Raw genomic sequence first — 24,286 nt, 5'->3', positions numbered from 1 at the left:
ATCAAGCGACAATAAGATGATGTGATGGGTGAATGTAAGTTTGTTTTGATTCTGTTAACTGAGCTAAGAATGGCTTTCTTGGGAATTCTTTTGACTGCTTTAACTTTTGAGTTGAGTGCTGCACTGTCGGAGGTGCTGTCTTTCAGATGAGACGTTAAACTGAGGCCCCGTCTGTTCTCTCAGGTGAATGTAAAAGATTTTTGAAGAAGAGCAGGGGAGTTATCCCCAGTGTCCTGCACAACATTTATCCCTCAACCAAAATCACTAAAAACAGAAGATCTGGTCATTATCACATTGCTGTTTGTGGGAGCTTGCTGTGCACGATTTGCCTGCCATGTTCCCTACATTACGACAGTGACTACACTCCAAAAGTACTTCATTGACTGTAAAACACTGTGGGGACTCGCTGAGACCGTGAAACACTATATAAGTGCAAGGGCCCGAAATCCAGCACTGCTGGAAAGTTGGTGCTCCCCCCACTTTTTTAGCACAGAAATTTTTTGTGGCTGAGCCGCCCCATATTCAGCCTCAGAAGTGAACAAATGGGTTCCAGCGCTAATGAACCCTTCCAAAGTGGATTTTTCAGCGGTGTGGCTGTCTTAATTTGAGCGTTATCACCACTGAGAAATTCAGCATGCAGGTAAGGGTTTCTAATGAGCCAGCTGCTCCCTGGCCTTTTTAAAGGCCTGGACTTGCAGCAAGGCCCTGGGGGGGGGGGGGGGGGAGGATGTTGGAAGGAAGGCCGGTGTAAGAGGTGCAAGGAGAGCCAACAAGTTCACTGATATGGAGATGGAGACACTGATGGACGGTGTGGAGGACAGAAGAAGATTACTGTTTCCTGACGTGGGGAGATCTGGCAGAACGCCAGTATATAATGCATGGAGGGAGATTGCAGGGGAGGTGTCGGGCACCGCCATATATGTGAGGACACACCCTCCCAGGAGGCTGGTCAGTCTGCACCCGGCCCTTCCAGGGTGGCGATGGGTCGACGCCTCCTAGCTCTGGGGCGACGGGGATCCTCCTCCTCCTCAGGTGGTACTGCTGGCTCGACATCCAGCGGCTGTCCCCACAGGATGGCCAGGTTGTGCAGCATGCAGCAGACCACGATTATGGAGAGCCGTTGAGGAGAGTACTGCAAGTAACCCTAACCCTCCCAGGAGGTTGCTGGCCAGTCTGCACTCAGCCCACAGGTGTTCCAGGGCGTCCGAGAAGGACAGCTGTCGATCCCAGACAACAACCACAGCAGCCTTCCCGGACCCATGATGCAGCCACAGGGATGACAGATAGGCGTAGTGTCAGGGTATTCGCGCATAACAGGTGTTATCGTGAGATGCACAGGGGTAAAAAAATGATAACTATTATTATATTGTCCTTTATGTTCTGTTTTTGCAGTGATTTGGATAAATCTTTATTTTTGACACATATATCTGGCCAGGTGCTTCATTTGGGACTGGGCAATTCTGCGTTACGATGGCCATTGAAAGTGGGAGCTGAAGGGTCATGTGTGGATGGATTATCTGAAGCGAGCAGCTATGAGACGTAGCTGCACCTCCCTTCCAGGGTGGCAATGGGAACGACGCCTCCTAGCTCGGTGGAGAAGGGGTTCCTCCTCCTGCTGTGCCTTCTCCTCCTCCTCCTCAGGTGGTGCTGCCGGCTCGACCTCCAGCATCTGTCCCCTCATGATGGCCAGGTTGTGCAGCATGCAGCAGACCACGACGATTATGGAGACCCATTGAGGAGAGTACTGCAAGGTGCCACCAGAGCGGTCCAGGCACCTCTGCTTGATGATCCCAATGCAATGCTCGATGATGCACCTGCTGGCACAATGAGTGGCATTGTATACATGCTCTGGCGCTGTCCTGGGGGTCCGCAGTGGAGTGAGCAGCCAAGTGGACAGGGGATACCCTTTGTCCCCAAGCAGCCAACTGCAATCCTGATTTGGGTCAGTGAAGACGGCAGGCACACTGGTCTGGCGCAGAATGAATGAATCATGGCTGCTGTCTGGGTACCTTGCATCAACTGCCAGGATCAGACGCTGGTGGTCACACACGAGCTACACATTCAGCAAGTGGAAGCCTTTGTGCTTGACAAAGATCTTGGGGTGATGATGTGGTGCCCTCAGCCCAATGTGTGTGCAGTCAATGGTACCCTGCACCCTCGGGAAGCCTGCCACTCGGGCAAATCTGGCCTGCCGCTCCACCTGTTTGTCCCTTGTCATCGGGAAGGAGATGTAATGGACCCTTCTCCTGTACAGTGCCTGTGACCTGCCGGATGCACCAATGTGCCGAGAATTTGGAGACGTTGCCAATGTTTACAGTGGCAGACTGGAAGAACCCCGTGGCATAAAATTTCAAGGCGATAGTCACCTTGGTCTCCACATTGAGGGCGATCCTGAGCCGTGTTTGAGGCTGTCGATCTTCTCGCATGACAGTACAGAGCTCCCTCAGTATTTCTGTCCAAAATCGTAGCCTTCGCAGGCATTGCTCATCAGTGAGCTGGAGGAAGGAGAACTGAGGTCTGTAGACCCTTTGAGGGTAAGGACTCCTTTCGACATGTCTCTGTTGGTCACCTCCCCTGGCAGCTGCCTGCTGGCCATTTCCCTGGTCCTCCTCATTCTTGGGCTCCTGTGGAAGCTCTTGCTGGAAAGGCTCCTCTCCCAATATTTGGAGGGGGGGGGTGTGGGGGGGCAGTATCCCTCAGCCTCCTGGCCACCCTCTCGAGCTGCAGATCTGCGCACGTCAGCACGCCCTTCTCTCTATTGTGCAGCCATCGCTGCTGCCCTCTTGCCCGGTGCCTCTGCACGCTGCTGATGGTGACACCTCCTGCGTGCCACCCTGCGTCTCACCAGGTGTACCAGGTGTCGCCCTCCCAACACTCCTCCCATCCTCAGGGTGAACTCTGCCAAGCAGGTCTCTGCAGCCCACAATGAGGCCCACAGGCTTCCACTAAACAGTCAGAAGTGAATGTACTACAAAAGTCTGTCAAAACCTCTGAGCAGCACTCAGCGCGTTTAATGAAGTCAAAACAATGAATGCAACTTATTGCACTTTAAATTCAAATGAAAAATTAATGAAACTATTTTCGTACCAAAGGGCAAAACTCCAGCGGTGTCGCGTTCAAGCACCGACTCGAGTATCTCGCTGGGGCACGGCCTGAAGAAATCCTCTGTTTTTGTTGGTGAAAATGGCTGTGGTGGCCGTTTTCCTGCTGCCCGCCCGCTGATTACCTCACCGCGGGAAACCCTTCTTTAGTGCGGCTTCACCGCGCCGTTTCCGACGGAAGTGCACACCGCTCAAATTCCGCCCCCAGAGCTGAATATGGCTCGAGGAGGGAAAAGCACCCGACCGATTTTTTTTTCAATCGGCCGCCCAAACCCCGCCTTGGCAGGGACGGTGAATTCCAGCCCCCAAGTCTTTAAACTGTCGTGGCCTGCCGGGTGCTGCTGCATGGTGCTGTCGCCAGGTGGCAGTGTTCTAGTCCTAAAGAGAGTCTTTGGCCCTTATTTTCCAATTGCTGGATTTTTGGTGCCCGCACCGTATGTTAATGTACGATTTTTTGTGTACGTTTGTGGCAGAAAAAAAAAATCGGGACTTTTGCCAAAGAAATATTTGAATTGGGCGCAGTGCTCTCCGAAGTTAGTCGGGGGGGGGCTTCAAGTCTGCGCTAAAAACTCTCTGGGAATATGCGAAAAGCTGAAGTTACCAGGGCAACCAGAGACACTGAAGCAAGCTGAAGCCCACTCCCCTGAAAGAACTGCTACCCCACCGCTGCCAAAACGGCCACAAAGGACCTCTCCCCGGCTGGACCCGCGGCTACCACTCCTCCCTACCCCGAGGTGGACCAGTTGCAATCCCGGGCTGAATGGCCCTCCCGCTCCCGAACTTCAACTCGCATGGGGGGCCATTTGGCTCGGGATTGCAGCAGGTCCAGCCGGTGGGGAGCAATCCTTTCGGCCCGGAAATCTTCTTCCCTTGCTCCAAAAAGTTCCCTGTGGGGAAAAAAAGGTATTTTATTGTGTATTCTATTGCCTCGCTCCTGTCCTCTTGTACACCGCACTGATTTTTTTAAAAATTCGTTGCCAATCTTTCCAATTCTTTGTCAGATCATCTTGTCAGATTACAAACGCCAGAGGTCACCTTGCACACACCAAGGATCACTCTGCGCCAATGCTCTTAGCCAAAAGGCCTAGAGCCACTGCACCATTCCTGGAAGTACTGCAATACCAGGTTCGTGCCATGGAGGTGGATGGGTCAGGCCCCCCACACACCTCCGTGGAGGTGGATGGGTCAAACCACCCCACCCACCTCCTATTTCCAAAAAGCATAGAAGAATCACCTTCCTGATCCAGGGAGAACCACGTTGGGGTCGTGGTTACTCCCCTGTCAGGTCAGTTACGCATGATCTTAGCCAAAAGGCCGAGAAGCGTACACCGCACTGATTCCTTAAGTTAATCTATGTTTTTTTTTGCGGACTAACTATTTGTACTAAGTCTCCCTTCTGCGCAGCCCCGAGCCCCAAGCCTTCCACAGTCAAAGAGAGAGAGCTGGGCGGGGGGAGAGAGAGCTTGAGGGGGGAGGGGGGAGCGGGAGAGAGAGCTTGGGGGGGGGGGCAAGAGAGAAAGCTTTTTGGGGGGGGAGAAAGAGCGAGCTTGTGGGGGAGAGAGAGAGACATAAGTGGGGGGGGTTGATTGGGGGGGAGAGCGGGAACTATGAGAAGAGGGATCATGTTCTTTCTACCCCCTGGTGCGTGCAAGCTCGGTGTGTGTGTTACAAGGGACATCATTGAGGTGGATGAAATCCAGAAGTCACTTCATACCCAATAAACATGTTAATAATCCACACAATACCCCATCTATGTGGGGGAGCAGTAAGGTCTTGTGCTTGGGTAAGGGTCTTCAGCTGGCGGAGGGATTGCTGGGGTAATGGGCTTCAGCTGGGGGAGGGATGCACTTACACTGGGGTAAGGGACTTCGGCTGGAATTTTGGGGCTTTTGGGTGATCTATCCTCTGTGGCTGAAGTCAAAATGGATCGAATTACAAATTGGAAATTGGTTCAGAACTTGGGCTGGGCGGTTCCAGTTGCACATTCCAGAGGAACTTCAGGGTGTGGCTTATCCTCCAAAGGAACCAATCAGCAATAGGTCTAGAGAGCCAATCAGTGAAACGGCTGCATTTCAGTTAGTACAAAAAGACGCATCCTTTTTTTCATGGTGCTTTTGGGCAGTGTGCGCACGCTGAAAAAAATTGTGGACGGTCAAAATCGATTAATTCCACAAAAACGGCGTCGGATCCCGCTTTGACTCAGGTCGACGGCAAAAATGTTTAAACTGGTGCACATGGTCGGCGCCGGTGGCCAAACGTTGGCGAAAGCTGGAAAGTGAGTATTTCACGCCAAAAAACGTTTGGGCGCCAAAAAATGGCGCATAATCATGGCGAAAATAGGGGCCTTTGTTCCTGTGTTGTAGTCTGAACCTCATTGAATTAAAAAGAGGAAACCAGGCTGAGTCAGGTGACCACAAAATGGTTTCAGAGGTGAGGCATACGCTGAACCTCTAGATTTGATTTTTGTTAAAGCCATTAAAAAAAAACAGAAATATCCATTTAAGGATTTGTGTGTCAGTACCTGAACTGCCCTTAATAATCTTTAAAAAAATTTCCTCAGATAGAGAAGTGAAATTGTTGGTATTGAGGACTTCGGACGACAGACTGATTCTCAGTCATTTCAGTAGAGGTGGCAGAGTCTCGTGACCCAGTTAATGGGGGACTTCCTACAGTGTTGTTGAGGGTGGTACTGAGCTAGGTGCTGGTATGACACAGGAGCCATCACTCGAGCCTCTCTTACACTCTGACCAGCGAGAGAGTCAAAGGCGAAGGTTTAAGGTGATGGTGTCACTGCCGGCCAGTGCTCATCTTTAAAGTACACGAATGTTTCAGTGTCTCTCACAAGCAGAGCATTCCACCCCCAGTCTGGAGGATAATGACTGCCTCGTGCAATAACGTGGCCATCACTTGTGCATCAGTCACCTGAGAACTCATATTCACGTGGAAGCAAGTCATTCTCAACTCCGAGGGACTGCCTAAGAAGAAGAAGATCATGCTGCTCTCCCTCCCCCAATGCATGATCTCCACTGAAGAGTGCATTGTACTCAACAACAATTAATACAGAATTTGTCAAGAAGGGCTCCTCACCCTGTGGCCTTGTCTAACCTTTGAGCCTGGTCGCCAAACAAGCACAATTTTAGCTTCAGAGTTTATTCATTAGAGTTTGTCATCACGGCATTTTTTTTTTCTAAATGAGGATGACTGATTCAGTAAAGATCGCGTTCTGTTTTTAAAGAAGCCAAGGGAAAGCCTGAGCAAATGTCCTCGGTGTGAGTAGGTTGGGGATATATGATACTGTACTGGGTTTGGTATTTGCTTGGCTTGTCTTCCCATTCCTCTGTGTTGATGTGGGATATCTAATTGGGCACAGCAACCACTGCAGGTGGCGCCAAGGGAACCACAACTGGGCTTGCACTATTATTATTTATGATTGTGGTCTTGTGACAATAACTGTGATGAACACAGCCTATCGAGGTACTGATTATTTACAAGTTTAGTTGATGAAATGTGTATCACAGTTTGTCCCTCAACAGAGGAACCAAGGCATGAACTGAGGTCACAACTGGATCAACTCAGCAACGTGGTGTGGCAAAACAGAAACCCTTGTATTTTAACATGCCGTGTTACTGAGTTGATCCTAGAGTTAATGATGCAGAACATTGAGGCTGGAGGACACACTTGGGTCCCTTTTCACCTGAGCTGCAGGCTTCATGCTCCTTTGTAATTCCGTCCCTTTATTTAATATTCTTTGCGTAAATGCTGCTAATTCAGCAGCATTGCATTTGTCCTCTACAGCAAAACAAATGATAAGCACAATTGGGTATTAAAAATGAAGTACACTGCGGAACTATCCACCGGAGATGATGAACTTACAAAGTATTTAATAACAAACATTTTTTGTGTTTTTTCCCCCAAACATTTGTCACACAGTTACAAAAATGTCTAAATCTGCTCCTTCAGAACAGAAGATTACTGATACTAAACTAGATTTTAAACACTTGCAAGGTTACATTGTTACAAGTATAATCGAGTGAGAAAATAGTCACACGGTGCAGGCAGTAAGGGAGAGCAGGTGGGGCACCACGACTTGGATATGGGAGGCATTTGAGATGAGTCCAAGGGTCAGGCAGCAATCGGAAATGGGCACAAAAACATGGCGTTCTAAACAATAGACTCGGCCTATATTCTCTACAGTTTATAAGAATGAGAGGTGATCTCATTGAAACACATAAAATTCTTACAGGGCTTGACAGGGTAGATGCAGGGGAGTCTCGAACTGGGAGTCACAGTCTGAGAATAAGTGCTTGGCCATTTAGGACTGAGATAAGGAGAAATTTCTTCAAAGGGTTGTGAATCTCTTTACCCCTGAGAGCTGGGGATGCTTAGTCGTTGAGTATATTCAAGATAGAGATCGATACATTTTTGGATATTAAGGGAATCAAGGGATACGGGGATAGTGCAGGAAGGTGGAGCTGACAATCGGCCGTGATCTTATTGAATGGCCGAGCAGGCTCGAAGAGCTAAAAGGCCTACTCTTGGTCCTATTTCTTTATAGAATCATGGAAATTTACAGCACAGAAGGAGGCCATTTCGTCCTATGGTGCCGGCCAACAAAGAACTATCCAGCCTAATCCCACTTTCCAGCTCTTGGTCCGTAGCCTTTAGGTTACGGCACTTCAGGTGCACATCCAATTATTTTTTAAATGTGGCGAAGATTTCGACCACTCTTTCTGGCAGTGAACTCCAGACTCCCACCACCTTCTGGGTGAAAACATTTCCCCTCAAATCCCCTCTTAAACCTCCTACTAATTACTTTAGATCTATAGTCCCTGGTTGTTGACCCCTCTGGTAAGGGAAATAGGTCCTCCCTATCCACTCTATCTAGGCCCCTCACAATTCAATAAGGTCTCTCCTCAGCCTCCACTGCTCCAAAGAAAACAATCCCAGCCTATTCAATCATTTCTCATAGTTAAAATTCTCCAGTCCAGGCAACATCCTCATAAATCTCCTTTGTACCCTCGTGCAATCACATAGTTCCTGTAATGTAGTGACCAGAACTGCATGCAGTACTCTGTGGCCTAACTAGTGTTTTATACAGTTCAAGCATAACCTCCCTGCTCTTGTATTCTATGCCTCGGTTTTTTGTATCATCTGCAAATTTCTAAATCATTGAGATATACCACAAAAAGCAAGGGACCCAGTACTGAGCCCTGCGGAACTCCACTGGAAACAGCCTTCCAGTCACAAAAACACCACTCGACCATTACTCTTTGCTTCCTGCCTCTGAGCCAATTTTGGATCCAATTTGCCACTTTGCCTTGGATCCCATGGGTTTTTACTTTTGTGACCAGTCTGCCATGTGGGACCTTATACAAAGACTTGCTAAAATCCATATATACTACATCATACGCACTGCCCTCATCAACCCTCCTCGTACCTCCTCAAAAAATTCAATCAAGATAGACAGACACGACCTTCCCTTAACAAATTCATGCTGACTGTCTTTGATTAATCCGTGTCTTTCTAAATGAAGATTTATCCTGTCCCTCAGAATTTTTTCCAATAATTTTCCCACCACTGAGGTGAAGCTGACTGGCCTTTAATTACTCAATCTATCCCTTTCTCCCTTTTTAAACAGCAGTCCTCCAGTCTTCCAGCACCACATATGTAGCCAGAAATGATTGGAAAATGATGGTACGAGCCTCTACTATTTCCTCTTCTGCTTCTCTAAATAACCTGGGATACATTTCATCCAGGCCTGGGGATTTATCCACTTTCAAAGCTGCAAAACCCCTTAATACTTCCTCTCTCACTAATTATTTCATCTAATATTTCACACTCCTCCTCCTGGATTGCAGTGTCCGCATCGCCCCTCTCTTTTGTGAAAACAGATGCAAAGTATTCATTAAGAACCATACCCACATCTTCCGCATCCATAGACAGATTATCTTTATGGTCTCTAATAGACCCTACTCTTTTATTTAGTTATCCTCTTGCTCTTAATATATTTATAAACATCTTTGGGTTTTCCTTGATTTTACTTGCCAAAATGTTTTCATGCTCTGTTTGGTTTCCCAGTTTCCTTTTTAATTTCACCCCTGCACTTTCTATACTGCTCCAGGGTGGCTGCAGAGATAGGGGATGCATTGGTTGTAATCTACCAAAATTCCCTGGATTCTGGAGAAGTCGTGGCAGACTGGAAAACTGGAAATGTAACGCCCCTATTTAAGAAAGGGGAGAGACAGAAAGCAGGAAACTATAGAACAGTTAGCCTAACATCTGTCATTGGGAAAATGCTGAAGTCCATCATGAAGGAAGTAGTAGCAGGACATTTAGAAAATCATAATGCAGTCAAGCAGAGTCAGCATGGTTTTATGCAAGGGAAATCATGTTTGACAAATTTGTTCGAGTTCTTTGAGGATGTAACGAGCAGGGTGGATAAAGGGGAACCAGTAGATGTCGTGTATTTGGATTTCCAGAAAGGATTCGATAAGGTGCCACATAAAAGGTTACTGCACAAGATAAGAACTCACGGGGTTGGGGTAATATCATGTGGATAGAGGATTGGCTAACTAACAGAAAACAGAGAGTCAGGATAAATGGGTCATTTTCCGGTTGGCAAAATGGTAACTAGTGGGGTGCCACAGGGATCGATGCTGGGGCCTCAACTATTTACAATCTATATTAATGACTTGGAATGAAGGGACCGAGTGTAATGTAGCCAAATTTGCTGATGATACAAAGATAGGTGGGAAAGCAAGTTGTGAAGAGGACGCAAAGAATCTACAAAGAGATATAGATAGACTAAGTGAGTGGGCAAACATTTGGCAGATGGAGTATAATGTGGGAAAATATGAGGCTATCCACTTTGGTAGGAAAAATAGAAAAGCAAATTATTATTTAAATGGGGTGAGATTACAAAATGCGGTGGTACCTGGGGATCCTTGTACATGAAACACAAAAAGTTAGTATGCAGGTACAGCAAGTAACTAGGAAGGCAAATGGAATGTTGGCCTTTATTGCAAAGGGGATGGAGTATAAAAGTAAGTAAGTCTTGCCACAACTGTTGGTAAGACCACACCTGGGATACTGCGTATAGTTTTGGTCTTATTTAAAGAGGGATATACTTGCACTGGAGGCAGTTCAAAGAAGGTTCATGAGGTTGATTCCTGAGATGAAGGGTTTGTCATATAAAGAAAGGTTGAGCAGGTTGGGCCTCTACTCATTGGAGTTTAGAAGAATGAGAGGTGATCTTATTGAAACGTATAAGATTCTGTGGGGGCTTGACAGGGTAGATGCAGAGAGGATGATTCCCCTGTTGGGGGAATCTAGAACTAGGGTGCATAGTTTTAGAATAAGGAGTCGCCCATTTAAAACGGAAATGAGAAGGAATTTCTTCTCAGAGGGTTGTGAATCTTTGGAATTCCGTACCTCACAGAGCTGTGGAGGCTGGGTCATTGTGGAGATAGACAGATTTTTGAATGATAAGGGAGTCAAGGGAGCAGGCAGGGAAGTGGAGTTGAGGCCAGGATCTGATCAGCCATTATCTTATTGAATGGCAGAGCAGGCTCGGGGGGCCAAATGGCCTACTCCTGCTCCTATTTCTTATGTTCTTATGTTTCTGCAATGTTGAGCCCTCGGTATCTGTCATAAGCCTCCCTTCTTTTCTTTATCCCACCCTGTATGCCCCTTGACATCCAGGGGGCTCTAGATTTGTTTGTCCCACCCTTTTTCTTTAAGAGAACATACTTGCTCTGAATCCTCACGATCTCTTCCTTGAATGCCTCCCATTGCTCTGACACTGATTTACCTTCAGGTAGCTGTTTCCAGTCCACTTTGGCTAAATCACACTTTTGCTGAGTAAAATTGGCTTTTCCCCAATTGAAAACATTTATTCCTGGTCTATCTTTGTCCTTTTCCATATCTACCCTAAGTCTAACTGACTTATGATCACTAACACCAAAATGCTATCCCACTGATACCTCTTCCACCTGACAAGTTTCATTCCTTAAAACTAGGTCCATAACCCCCTTGTGGGGCTTTCTACATACTGGCTAAAAAAGTTCTTCTGAATGCATTTTAGGAATTCCACACCCTCTATACCTTTCACACTAATTTTATCCCAGTTATTATTAGGTTAGTTGAAATCCCCTACTATTACTGCCCTATAGTTTCTGCACTTCTCAGAAATTTGTCCGCATATTTGTTCTTCTATCTCCCTCTGACTGTTTGGGCGTCTTATAGTACACTCCCAGAAGTGTGATCGCCCCTTTTTCGTTCTTCAGTTCAACCCATATGGCCTCATTTAATGATCCTTTTAACATATCGTCCCTCATCACAGTTGTAATTATTTCTTTAATCAATACTGCGCCACCCCCTCCTTTTTATCCCCCTCTTTATCCCGTCTGAAAACCCTGTAATCAGGAATGTGGAGCTGCCTTTCCTGCCCTTCTTTCAGCCATGTCTCAGTAATAGCTATAATATTATGCTCTCACGTGTCTATCTGTGCCCTCAGCTCATCTGCCTTATTCCCGAGACTCCTTGCATTTAGCACTGCCAGACTCCCTTGTGGTCTATTTTCTAGCCTGTGGGCTGGATTTTCAGGTTTTTCATTTTTTGGGCGACACATGAAAATTACCGTTTCGCTGCGCTACTGATTTTAGATCGAACTTTCGGCCTTTGGGCGTTGCACAATTATTCACGGTGCAAAACGCGAATTTCGCCAAGTTTAGTGCAGGGTCATTTGTGCTACGAGAGAGGCTTTGGGAGGGGGGAAAAATGTTTTAAAAAATTCCAAAAACATTACCAAGACCTTAAATAAAAAATTAAAAAATAAAAACGTTCTAACTTACCGCTGCTAGCAGGACTGCACCGACAGGTTTTAGCTGTCGCTGTTCTGGGTGCGGTGTACGGGTTGGGAGATTGCTGAAAGTCCCTCGGTAACGCAATCCGCATCATTACACGTCCGGCGCAGCTCTTCCCGGCAGTATTGCCCATCACCGCCACAAGCAGGTAACCGAGGATCCCGCCCAGGTTTTCGCTGCGGACGGTCAAATCACGGCGAAAACCCGGCCGCAAACCTCTCGTATATCCCAGCCCCTTGTTTCCTCTGCTTTCCAAACACGCTTACTTATGTTCTTGTATTCTTAACCTGATGTAATAAGAACCGTAATGGCACGCCATTCAAGCCCACTAACAACTGCTCCCCAACCCTGAACAAAAGGAACCTGCCTGAGGTACAGGTGCATAGGCAGTGTTACCAGAGTCAAAGGGAACAGCAGTCCTTTTGACTAATTGGGTCGGCACTATAATAATAAAGAGATAGTAAACTCCCTTATTTAGTACTGTACACAGAATAATATCAGGAGCAAAGGGGATAATATATACCTTTATCTATACACAGAAGCAGTGTTATTAGGACTTAAAGGATAATCTCATTTTGTACTGTACTGAGTCGTAGCGTAATCAGAAGTTAAGGGATAATGTGATTTCTGCACAATCGGTATGACTAAGCCCGGGGTTGTTGACAATACCCTTGGAGGTGGTGAGGCTTTTCTGTTTCAGCCGTGGCTCAGTGGGTAGCACTCTTGCCTCTGAGTCAGAAGGCTGTGGGTTCAAGTCCGGCTCCAGAGACTTGAGCAGAAAAATCTAGGCTGACACTCCAGTGCAGTACTGAAAAAGAGTGCTACACTGTCGGAGGTGCAGTCTTTCAGATGAGACGTTAAACTGAGACATTAAATCTGCTCTCTCAAGTGGATGTAAAAGATCCCATGACACTTTGTGAAGAAGAGTAGAGGAGTTATCCCCAGTGTCATGGGCAATATTTATCCCTCAATCAACATCACTAAAAACAGATTATCTGATCATCATCACATTGCTGTTTGTGAGACCTTGCTGTGTGCAAATTGGCTGCGGCGTTTCCCACATTACTACAGTGACTACACTTCAAAATTCCTTAATTGGCTGTAAAGCACTTTCGGACATCCTGAGGTCGGAAAAGGCGCTATATAAATGCAAGTCTTTCTATTTGTTTGAGGTCTTTGATGGGATAGAAATTGTATTATCAAATGACGTGCTTTGCAATAATGCAATCACTGCAGTTTTCATGATCAATACAGGCTTTATGGTTAGTTAGCTCCATCGCAAATGCATGCAGATAATTTGCAGGGCACCTTCCAGCCCAAGGCTCATGTAGGAAGAACCATGAAAATTGTCGTTCCATTTAAAGGGTCACTGCCATGGGGAGTATCTACAAGAATATAATTTCTTTATTGTAAAAAGGAAACCTCATAATATTGGAAATAATAGCAGAAAATGCTGTATATACACAGCTGGTCCAGTTAACACAAGTTCTGACTCTATCAGTTGTGTAGTTCTAGCATCCTCTGTTTGTATGGCTTATAACATTTGTGCTGGGTTTTACATAGAATTACATTGAATTTACAGCACGGAAACAGGGCATTCAGTTCAACTGGTCGATGCGGTGTTTATGCTCCACACAAGTCTCCTCCCATCATATTTCATCTAACCCCATCCTTTCTACCTCACGTATTTATCTAGCTTCCCCTTAAATGCATCTATGCTCAATGCCTAGTTGTCAACCACTCCTTGTGATAGCGAGTACCACATTCTAACCACTCTCGGTAAATATGTTTTTTCTGAATTTCCTATTTATCAGTAACTATCTTCTATTTATGGTCCCAAGTTTTGATCTCCCCCACAAGTGGACACATTTTCTCTTCATCTACCCTATCAAACACTTTCATAATCTTAAAGACCTTCATCAGGTCACCTCTCAGCCTTCTCTTTCGAGAGAAAAGAGCTCCAGCCTGTTCAATCTTTCCTGATAGGTATGACCTCTCCGTTTTGATATCCTCCTTGTAAATCTTTTTTGCACCTTTTCCATATCTGTAATGTATTTGCTTCATGGGCTCTTTGATTAAGAATTCATAGCAACACATTGCTATTAAGATTTAGTGGCTTATTAGCAAAGGTTTACCAATCACACTACACATTACCAGTCCATCCACCGGGCTAACAACCACTTTCCTCATCATGGATCCCCCTGAACCCAAATGGCTGGGGTTTTATTGAGTCATGTGAACATCACGTGACTGGTTAAGCCACTCACAACTCAACAGTTCTGCAACTATTTTAGTTGTGCACTTTAATCAAGTGCCCCCTGGTTAAAGGGGGGGGGGGGCACACTCCAAACACTTTCAAACAAGTACCCCCTTGTTTTTTTTGGGTGGGGCACTAAAACCACAAATTATACAAGTGCCCCTGGCTAAAAGGCGGGGGAGGAGGGCACTAAAACTGATAAGCATAGACAAATTAAACTTTGGACATGGTTCAAGTTAAAATTTGGTTGCCAGGGGTGATGATGCACTCCAATCCCTCCGGCGCCCACCTCTTCAACTGCTGTAATGCTCACTCACAGGTGCATACATTACAATATCATTTGTTTAATCATCATCATCATAGGCAGTCCTTCGGAATCGAGAAAGACTTGCTTCCACTCTTAACATGAGTTAAGAGTGGAAGCTAGTCTCCATATTTTTATAATATGGAGACTAGAACCGTACACAGTAATCCAAGTGTGGTCTATTCAAGGTTCTATACATAGAAACATAGCAAATAGGTGCAGGAGTAAACCATTCGGCCCTTCGAGCCTGCACCGCCATTCAATATGATCATGGCTGATCATGCAACTTCAGTACCCCATTCCTGCTTTCTCTCCACACCCCTTGATCCCTTTAGCCGTAAGGGCCACATCTAACTCCCTTTTGAATATATCTAACGAACTGGCCTCAATAACGTTCTGTGGTAGAGAATTCCACAGGTTCACAATTCTCCGAGTGAAGAAGTTTCTCCTCATCTCGGTCCTAAATGGCTTACCCCTTATCCTTAGACTGTGACCCCTGATTCTGGACTTCCCCAACATCGGAAACATTCTTTCTGCATCTAACCTGTCCAGTCCCGTCAGAATTTTATATGTTTCTATGAGATCCCCCTCATTCTTCGAAATTCCAATATAACCTTAGTCGATCTAGTCTTTCTTCATATGTCAGTCCTGCCATCCTGGGAATCCGTCTGGTGAACCTTCGCTGCACTCCCTCAATAGCAAGAATGTCCTTCCTCAGATTAGGAGACCAAAACTGTACACAATATTCAAGGTGTGGCCTCACCAAGGCCTTGTACAACTGCAGGAAGACCTCCCTGCTCCTGTACACAAATCCCCTAGCTATGAAGGCCAACATACCATTTGCCTTCACCGCCTGCTGTACCTGCATGCCAACTTTCAATGACTGATGTACCATAACACCAAGGTCTCGTTGCACCTCCCCTTTTCCTAATCTGTCACCATTCAGATAATATTCTGCCTCCCTGTTTTTGCCACCAAAGTGGATAACCTCACATTTATCTACATTATACTGCATCTGCCATGTATTTGCCCACTCACCTAATCTGTCCAAGTGATCCTACAGCCTCTTAGCATCCTCCTCACAGCTCTCACTGCCACCCAGTTTAGTGTCATCTGCAAACCTGGAGATATTACATTCAATTCCTTCATCTAAATCATTAATGTATATTGTAAATAGCTGGGGGCACAGCACTGAACCTTGCGGTAGCCCACTAGTCACTGCCTACCATTCTGAAAAGGGCTTTGTGTGGGACCTTGTCAAAAGCCCTTTGAAAGTCCAAATACACCACATCCACTGGTTCTCCCTTGTCCACTCTACTAGTTACATCTTCAAAAAATTTTTGAAGATTTGTCAAGCATGATTTCCCTTTCATAAATCCATGCTGACTTGGACTGATCCTGTCACTGCTTTCCAAATGCGCTGCAATTACATCTTTAATAATTGATTCCAACATTTTCCCCACTACCAATGTCAGGCTAACTGGTCTATAATTCCGTTTTCTCTCTCCCTCCTTTTTTAAAAAGTGGGGTTACATTAGCTACACTCCAATCCATAGGAATTCTTCCAGAGTCTATAGAATGTTGGAAAATGACCACCAATGCATCCACTATTTCTTGGGCCACTTCCTTAAGTACTCTGGGATGCAGACTATCAGGCCCTGGGGATTTATCGGTCTTCAATCCCATCAATTTCCCTAACACAATTTCCTGACTAATAAGGATTTCCTTCAGTTCCTCCTCCTCACTAGACCCTCGGTCCCCTAGTATTTCCAGAAGGTTATTTGTGTCTTCCTTCGTGAAGACAGAACCAAAGTATTTGTTCAATTGGTCTGCCATTTCTTTGTTCCCCATTATAAATTCACCTGATTCTGACTGCAAGGGACCCACATTTGTCTTAGTTAATCTTTTTCTCTTCACATATCTATTGAAGCTTTTGCAGTCAGTTTTTATGTTCCCTGCAAGCTTACTCTCTTACTCTATTTTCCCCCTCCTAATTAAACCCTTTGTCCTCCTCTGCTGAATTCTAAATTTCTCCCAGTCCTCAGGTTTGCTGCTTTTTCTGGCCAATTTATATGCCTCTTCCTTGGATTTAACACTATCCCTAATTTCCCTTGTTAGCCACGGTTGAGCCACCTTCCTCGTTTTATTTTTACGCCAGACAGGGATGTACAATTTTGAAGTTCATCCATGTAACCTTTAAATGTCTGCCATTGCCTATCGATCATCAACCCTTTAAGTATCATTCGCCAGTCTATCTTAGCCAATTCACGTCTCATACCATCGAAGTTACCTTTCTTTAAGATCAGGACGCTAGTCTGTGAATTAACTGTGTCACTCTCCACCTTCATGAAGAATTCTACCATATTATGGTCACTCTTCCCCAAGGGGCCTCGCACAACAAGATTGCTAATTAATCCTCTCTCATTACACAACACCCAGTCTAGGATGGCCAGCTCTCTAGTTGGTTCCTCGACATATTGGTCTAGAAAACCACCCCTTATACACTCCAGGAGTCCTCCTCCACCATATTGCTACCAGTTTGGTTCGCCAAATCTATATATCGATTAAAGTCACCCATGAAAACTGCTGTAGCTTCATTGCATGCATCCCTAATTTCCTGTTTGATGCCATCCCCAACCTCACTACTACTGTTTGGTCTGTACACAACTCCCACTAGTGTTTTCTGCCCTTTGGTGTTCTGCAGCTCTACCCATACAGATTCCACATCATCCAAGCTAATGTCATTCCTTACTATTGAGTTCATCTCCTCTTTAACCAGCAACGCTACCCCACCTCCTTTTCCTTTGTTTCCTTCCTGAATATTGAAGACCTCTGGATGTTGAGGTCCCAGCCTTGGTCACCCTGGAGCCATGTCTCTGAAATCCCAATTACATCATATCCATTAACAGCTATCTGTGCAGCTAATTCATCCACCTCGCATTGAAACACAGAGCCTTCAGCTTGTTTTTTTAACACTCTTTGTCCTTTTAGAATGATGTTGTACTGTGGCCCTTTTTGATTTTTGCCTTTGATTTCCCTGCCTTCCACTTTTACTTTTCTTCTTTCTATCTTTTGCTTCTGACCCCATTTTACTTCCCTCTGTCTCCCTGCATAGCTTCCCATCCCCCTGCCATATTAGTTTAACCCCTCCCCAACAGCACTAGCAAACACTCCCCCCGGACATCGGTTCCGGTCCTGCCCAGGTGCAGACCGTCAGGTTCCAATGTCCCAGGAATTTGAATCCCCTATCACTATCGCTCTCCCACTTTTTTTCCTGCCCTCCTGTGCAGCAGTGCCACCCATGGTGCCATGAACTTGGGCTGCTGCTGCCTTCCCCTGATGAGCCATCTCCCCCATCAGTATCCAAAGTGGTATATCTGTTTTGGAGGGAGATGACCGCAGGGGACCCCTGCACTACCTTCCTACTCCTGCTCTGCCTGATGGTCACCCATTCCCTATCTGCCTTTTCAACCTTTACCAGAGTGAATCCATGCGCAGCTCCAGTGCCGCAATGCGGTCTGACAGGAGCTGCAGCTGGATACACTTCCCGCACACATAGTAGAAGTGTCCCTGCCTTCCCACATAGAACAGGAGGAGCATGATACAGGTCTGGGCTCTCCTGCCATGACTTAACCCTTAAATTAACTTAATTTGGCAACAATACCAAAGGTTTCCTATTGATATGAAAAGAAAAAGAAAAAGATAAAATACTCACCAATCCACCAGCCAATCACTTACCTGCTTGGCTGTGACGTCGCACTTTGATTTCTTTTTATTTCTTTGTTTTACCTTCGGCCTCGATCTCCCGCTCTCGCTGTGATCTCAGGCTTCGGGTCCCCACTCCTTTTATCCCCGCCGCTGGTCTCGCTCTCGCTGTTATACAAGTATTAATATAAATTCTCTGCTTTGAAATTCTATCCCTCTAGATTTTTCGTGTTTGCCTGAGCTTTTCTTACCTCATGGGTCCCTCCTCTGGCTGTGAGGATGAGTGGGCAGGCTGGGTCAGCACCTGTACCACTTTTAGTCAGCCCTCAGGGGGGAAAAGTGCAAGAGTGGTCCCAATAGAGATTCCCCGTCCAGGTTTCTGCCTCCTGTCTACGTGCAACGTGAGTTCGCCAGAGTGAGCAGTTGAGCCTATCTCTGAGCCACGACGCTTAATCATTACAAAAGCAAAATACTGCGAATGGTGGAAAACTGAAATTAAAAGAGAAAATGCTGGAAAACTCAGCAGGTCAGGCAGCATCTGTGGAGAGAGAAACAGAATTAACATTTCAGGTCGATGACTTTACATCAGAACTGGGAAAGCTTAAGAGCTGTAACATGTTTTAAGCAAGTACAGAGGCAGGGTAAAGAGAAGGGGGGAGGAAAGAATGAAATGGAAGGTCTGTGATAGGGCAGAAGGCAGGCGATATTAAATGACGAAAGGGATAATGGTGCAAGGCAAAAGGGGGCGATAATGGGACAAGAAAAGAAACAAAACGTGTCCAGAGGAACTGCAAATGGCAACAATAGAATCATGACCAGCACCTGCTGTATGGAAGAAATGAAAGCAGTGGTTATGGTCTGAAATTGTTGGACTCAGTGTTGAGTCTAGAAGGCCCTAAAGTGCCGAATGGAAAGATGAGGTGCTGTTCCTCGAGTTTCCGTTGAGTTTCATTAGGTGCTTCGAGTTACATTGCAAGTGGAATATATAACGTTCGAAACTGCTGCAGAACAAGAGAGAGAGAGAGAGAGAGAGAAAGCAGAGCAATCTCGGGCATACCTTGGATGTGTCCCGTGGCAGCTCAGCTTTTCAAAGAAGCCATAAAATCCACTATAAGTTCAATGATTTGATGTCTGGACTCTGCCTGAATAATCGGTGTTGAAACATTTTTTACTTAAAAGTCGCAGTTCAGAATATAATATCACATTTACTGACCATTCGCCTGCCGTGTTGCCAGGGTTCCATTTTGAAATTTTTTAAGATTTCAAGTTACAGAATAATGGCTCCTGCTGCTGGAATATACTTTGTAATGATTCCAGCAAAAGGCCTTGGATCATCTTTATGGTCTACAGCAAGTTTAGGATTCCATTTATTGCACACTGTTACTTCAGGAAGGCCTTGGATCCAATTTAAAGAAAGAGTTGCATTTATTTCACGTCTTTCATGACCACCGGACGTCCCAAGCGCTTTACAGCCAACAAAGTACTTTTTGAAGTGTAGTCGCTGTTGTAATGTAGGAATACAGAGATTGTGACGGAGGTGCAGCAAATGAGGGTATGGGGCCCAGGAGAGCCGAGGGCCCAGGGGCAGCAGGGGCCAGCCCACACTGCGATATGTGTGCGCACTAGGTCCGTGCAGCAGAGCAGGTCTCCAGTCGTCCTGGTTAACCTTTGTCACTGGATAAAGGCCTAGCTCTGTCAAGCCCGTGTGGTGGCTGGTGTGCAATGGTCACCACACGTTAAAAAAAATCCACGCACAGGTATCTTCCACACCCTTCCATTGGAGTTCAGGACTGGAATATCGGGTTCTTCATTGAAACATCTGTGAACCCATGTGGCAGCAGGTCATCCTCGTTCGAGGGACCGCCTATGATGACGTAGGAATAGTGACACTGATCACATGACATCACAAAGCTGACCCAACTGACATTCTTGAGCTAAACTACAAAATACTCGTGGAATTTCATTTCTTCAGCTTAAAAGATGGACCACAGTAGTTACAAAGAGAGTGTGTATGACCATTCACCCGATATAGAAAACGCTGAAAAAACCCAGCAGGTCAGTCAGCGTCTGTGGAAAGAGCAGACAAGTTAACACTTCAGCTATTACTGGTAACCCTTCATCAGAACTGGCAAAAAGTTATAACTGAAACATGAACTGATCTGCTCCCTCCGCCAAATGCTGACTGATCTGCTGAGTTCTTCCAGCATCTTCTGTTTTTGTTTCAGATTCGCAGTTTGTTTTGGGCCGTCACAAATGTTTCTATTTGCAAGCCTGAGCGTAAAGCCAGGGGTGTCGCGTCTGACAGCAACGAATAATGAGAGTGATGAGATCAAATTGTGTGATTGGAATCGAAATGATACTGAATTTAATTTCCCTCCGTGTATTATAGAAATGTGTTCTAAAGTGTTGGGACAGAGCTTGTGCTTCCACCATGAATGTGTTTTACAAAATATCAGTAAAATTGTTATTTTGTTGAAGTTTACTTTTTACTTTCCTTTCTTGCTTGAAATACTGAAGCAGATTAAACTGCTTTGTGTCCATGACGAGGCTGCAGTGAGCTCAGAGCTGTTACTGTGACGTCACAAAGACAATGAAATATCATCAGTTCATATTAATCGTTTGTTGCAACTACATCTCCATTCATGGAGGCACAGTAAGTATTACTATTGTAACTATTGTAATGGACACTGGAAGGCAGGGTGTTTAACTTCAGAATCGTAGAGTCTTGCATGGAATTTGAAAACCTAAGAACCGAAGAAAAGTCAGGTATGAGAAGAGACCACTCAGGTCCTCTTTCTTGTGAACCAGTCCTCCTGAAGGAACTGGCGGATGCAATTTAAGTTTATTTTTAAGAAACTTCTTTTTATTGGTAATTCAATTTAAATGGGAAATAAGTTATTCTTGTTCTTTCGTCCACCTACACGCATGCCCCTCCTGGGCATATGTTCGCAGCTCTCCTCAATGGCCCTTTGGCCAGCTGCATTGAGGGATGAATTATTGCCACGGTTGAGCTATTTCTCTCTAATTTCATCTCTACCCTCCCCCTTTCTGTTTGGAGACTCGGTAGCCTCCACTCAGAATTGTTGCCATCCCCTTCCATTGGATGGTATGGCTCTGACCGAGAGCTGAGTAGAGTTGAGGCCAGTCTCCCTGTTCCGTGGCACTGAGCATTCGTGCTCCGATGGGCAACAATACTGATCCGGAGGTGAGTTGAATTTTGCAAACTGAAAAGAAAGGCCTGTGCGGAATGAGTTCATTTAATTTCACTTTTTTTCACATCTGGCGTTAGTCCTAACCAGCCTTTGTTGGGTGCAGGTCCTGAAAAGGTTCAAATGTTGAGTAGCAATGTCTTGGGATTGGCCAAAGACTGGATTTCAACTTAAATTAACACATATTTAAAAAAAACATGAATGCAGTGTCTAGATAAATAACCCTTAACATGCCAACAGCTCCAAGGAAAGGGGGAAGTGCTCATCTTTTCTTTGGTGTAAGAACAAAAATTTGCCAGAAATGTCTTTTGTTTTTTCTTTAAATGTTCATTTTATTATCCTCTTGATCACCCTCAATTGGAGTCTCTCTCCCTTATGAGATCATTTGTTCCATTGTTAGGCAACCACAATTTGCCCTCCCTCTCCTCCCTATTTTTGGGGTTCTTTTTCCAATTTTCCTTCCCTCTTTACTTTTCCTAATCTTTCCTCTTTTTTCCTGTTCTTTTCCCGACCCGTGTTTGCAGATCTTTCTCTCATTTCCTTTTCTCTAATATTTTGTAAAACATTTTGATTTGGTTAGTTGGATGTATGTCACGAACAGAATCCCATCCCCATGTCTCAAAACTAGACTCAAGATGCTCCTGAGCATTCCATACGGTTGAATGTCTATTTGCCTGATTTGAAATGTGTACACTTTCCTTGGATCCATCTTCCACCCTCCACAAACTTAAGTGCATCCAATACTCAGCTGCCCGTATTCTAACTCACACCAGGGCCCATTCACCCATCACCCCTGTGCTCACTGACCTATATTGGCTCCTGGTTAAGCAATGACTCGATTTTAAAATCCTCATCCTTGTTTTCAAATCCCTCCATGGCCTCTTCCCTCCCGGTCTCTGTAACCTCCTCCAGCCCTACAAACCTCCAAGATCTCTGCGCTCCTCCAATTCTGGCCTCTTGCACATCCAATTTTAATCACTCCATCATTAGCTGTGCCTTCAGCTGCCAAGGCCCTAAGCTCTGGAATTCCCTCCCTAAACCTCTCCGCCTCTCTCCCTCTCTTTCCTCCTTTAAGACGCTCCTTAAAACCTACCTCCCATCTGCCTTGATATCTCCTTATGTGGCTTGATGTCAAATTTTGTCTGATAACACTCCTGCAAAGCGCCTTGGGACGTTTTACTACATTAAATGCACTATATAAATGTGAGCTGTTGTTGCTATAGTAGAGAGACACCTTACCTACCTAATTTCAGAGGTTGACCGAGTCGAGGTTTAGGAATCTCGTAGTTGGCACATGGTTGCTGCTGTAGTTTCAACAGCTAAAACTGCACAGTACCATAGCACAGAACACTGGTAAACATCTGGAACTTGTCCAGCCAGGAATTCCCTCCAGATTGAGCTATTGGGTGCAATATTATTTGGAACTGAGTGGGTAGAACCTTAGCCCTCTGACAGTATGGTACGGTAGTGTAGTAGTTACTTTTTGAACTAAGAATCCAGAGAACATGAGTTAAAATTCCACCAGAGCAGTCTGAAAATTAAAAATTAGCTTTAAAAAAAATCTGGAAATAAAAAATTGCTCTCAGTAAGAGTGACCATGAAGTTGTGCTGTGAATCTCTCTGGCTCAGGTACCAGTTTATCGCGGTCTGCCACAGACGTTTAGGTATTTGGCTATTTAACAGTGTTTAATAGATTTTGAGATTTCCTATTTGTTTCCTATGACGTGACAGTAAAGCTCCCAGGTTTGAGTCAGAGCTAGAAGGAGGAATACTGATGTAACCTTGATCAATATAGACATGGATTGCGACTCCTGAGTAACCTTCAGCGAATGAGGAGCTTAGTAAGTTGAACTTCCTACAATTGATTTATATATTGTAATTAGAAATCTTTTTGCTCTTAAGCTCCAGTTGCACTTCCCAATATCCTCATACAACTCATTAAAATCGAGTCATTACACAGTCTCCGATGCTGATTCATTCCTTCCCAGAATCTCAACTGTGAAACTCAGTATTTCTCTTAAACTTTCTGTCCTCCAACAATTCCCAGAATTTAAAAAACCAAGCTTGTTGATGTCATCTGATCATGAGCATGCTCTGCAGACTTGGTGGTGTCCTGCACAATCGCCTTGGCTCTTCATCCAAGTTTCTCAATTAAAACAACCTTACCTGCAGTAATAAAATCACAAAGCACACTGATATAGACATTTTTGGCGGGGTTGTATCTCTGACTTGACTGGGTTACAGATTTGAGCAAGAGGTTGTGAGGGCCCACCACTGGGCTCCCAACCAGCAGCATCCCCACTTTGAATTTTACGCCTGCCACAGAGAACTTTGTCACTCTCTCCGGTGAAGAATGGAACGTTACCGCAGAAGAAGCTTGCAAAGAGGAAGAAGTTGGCGGATTATCTTTTTTTTTGTTTCCCTTCCTCCAAAGGATGAGCATGAGGCCTGCTCCCATTCCTCTGCTAGTGTTGCTGTATAACTAAATAATGCTCATGACAGCAAGTTTGGGTTGATTGTGTGGAGTTCGGCCACAGATCAGCCATGATCTCATTGAATAGTGGAACAGGCACGAGGGGCTAAATGGCCTACGTTCCTATGATACTCTCCCAAGATCCTACCCTACTTCAGCCTCTCTTCAAATATGGCTTACCTGGATGGTCACTAAGAGGTGGAAAGGTGGTTACAGTGTCACCCTGCCCTTCCATGCTGGAGCAACCTGGCACACCCTGTTGACCCACCTGGATAGTATTTAGAAAGGGAATCCTTCTGGTACAGCTTCGGCGCATTACCACAGACAACAACTCCTTATGCCAAATCCAACCTAAACTGTGCACATCTCAGCT

General features: G+C 45.4%; 1 protein-coding gene and 1 pseudogene across 1 annotated transcript in view; one reads left to right on the top strand and one right to left on the bottom strand.

The window, feature by feature from the left end:
- LOC139268998 (uncharacterized) overlaps positions 1-24,286 on the top strand; it is a 175,329-nt gene that overhangs the window by 9,576 nt on the left and 141,467 nt on the right. The gene's annotated exons all lie outside the window — the stretch shown is intronic.
- Positions 4,190-4,427, bottom strand: LOC139269936 (U2 spliceosomal RNA; annotated as a pseudogene).

Source organism: Pristiophorus japonicus, chromosome 8 (genome assembly GCF_044704955.1).
Source record: "Pristiophorus japonicus isolate sPriJap1 chromosome 8, sPriJap1.hap1, whole genome shotgun sequence".
Taxonomy (NCBI): domain Eukaryota; kingdom Metazoa; phylum Chordata; class Chondrichthyes; family Pristiophoridae; genus Pristiophorus; species Pristiophorus japonicus.
This window is presented reverse-complemented; position numbering and strand designations above follow the sequence as displayed.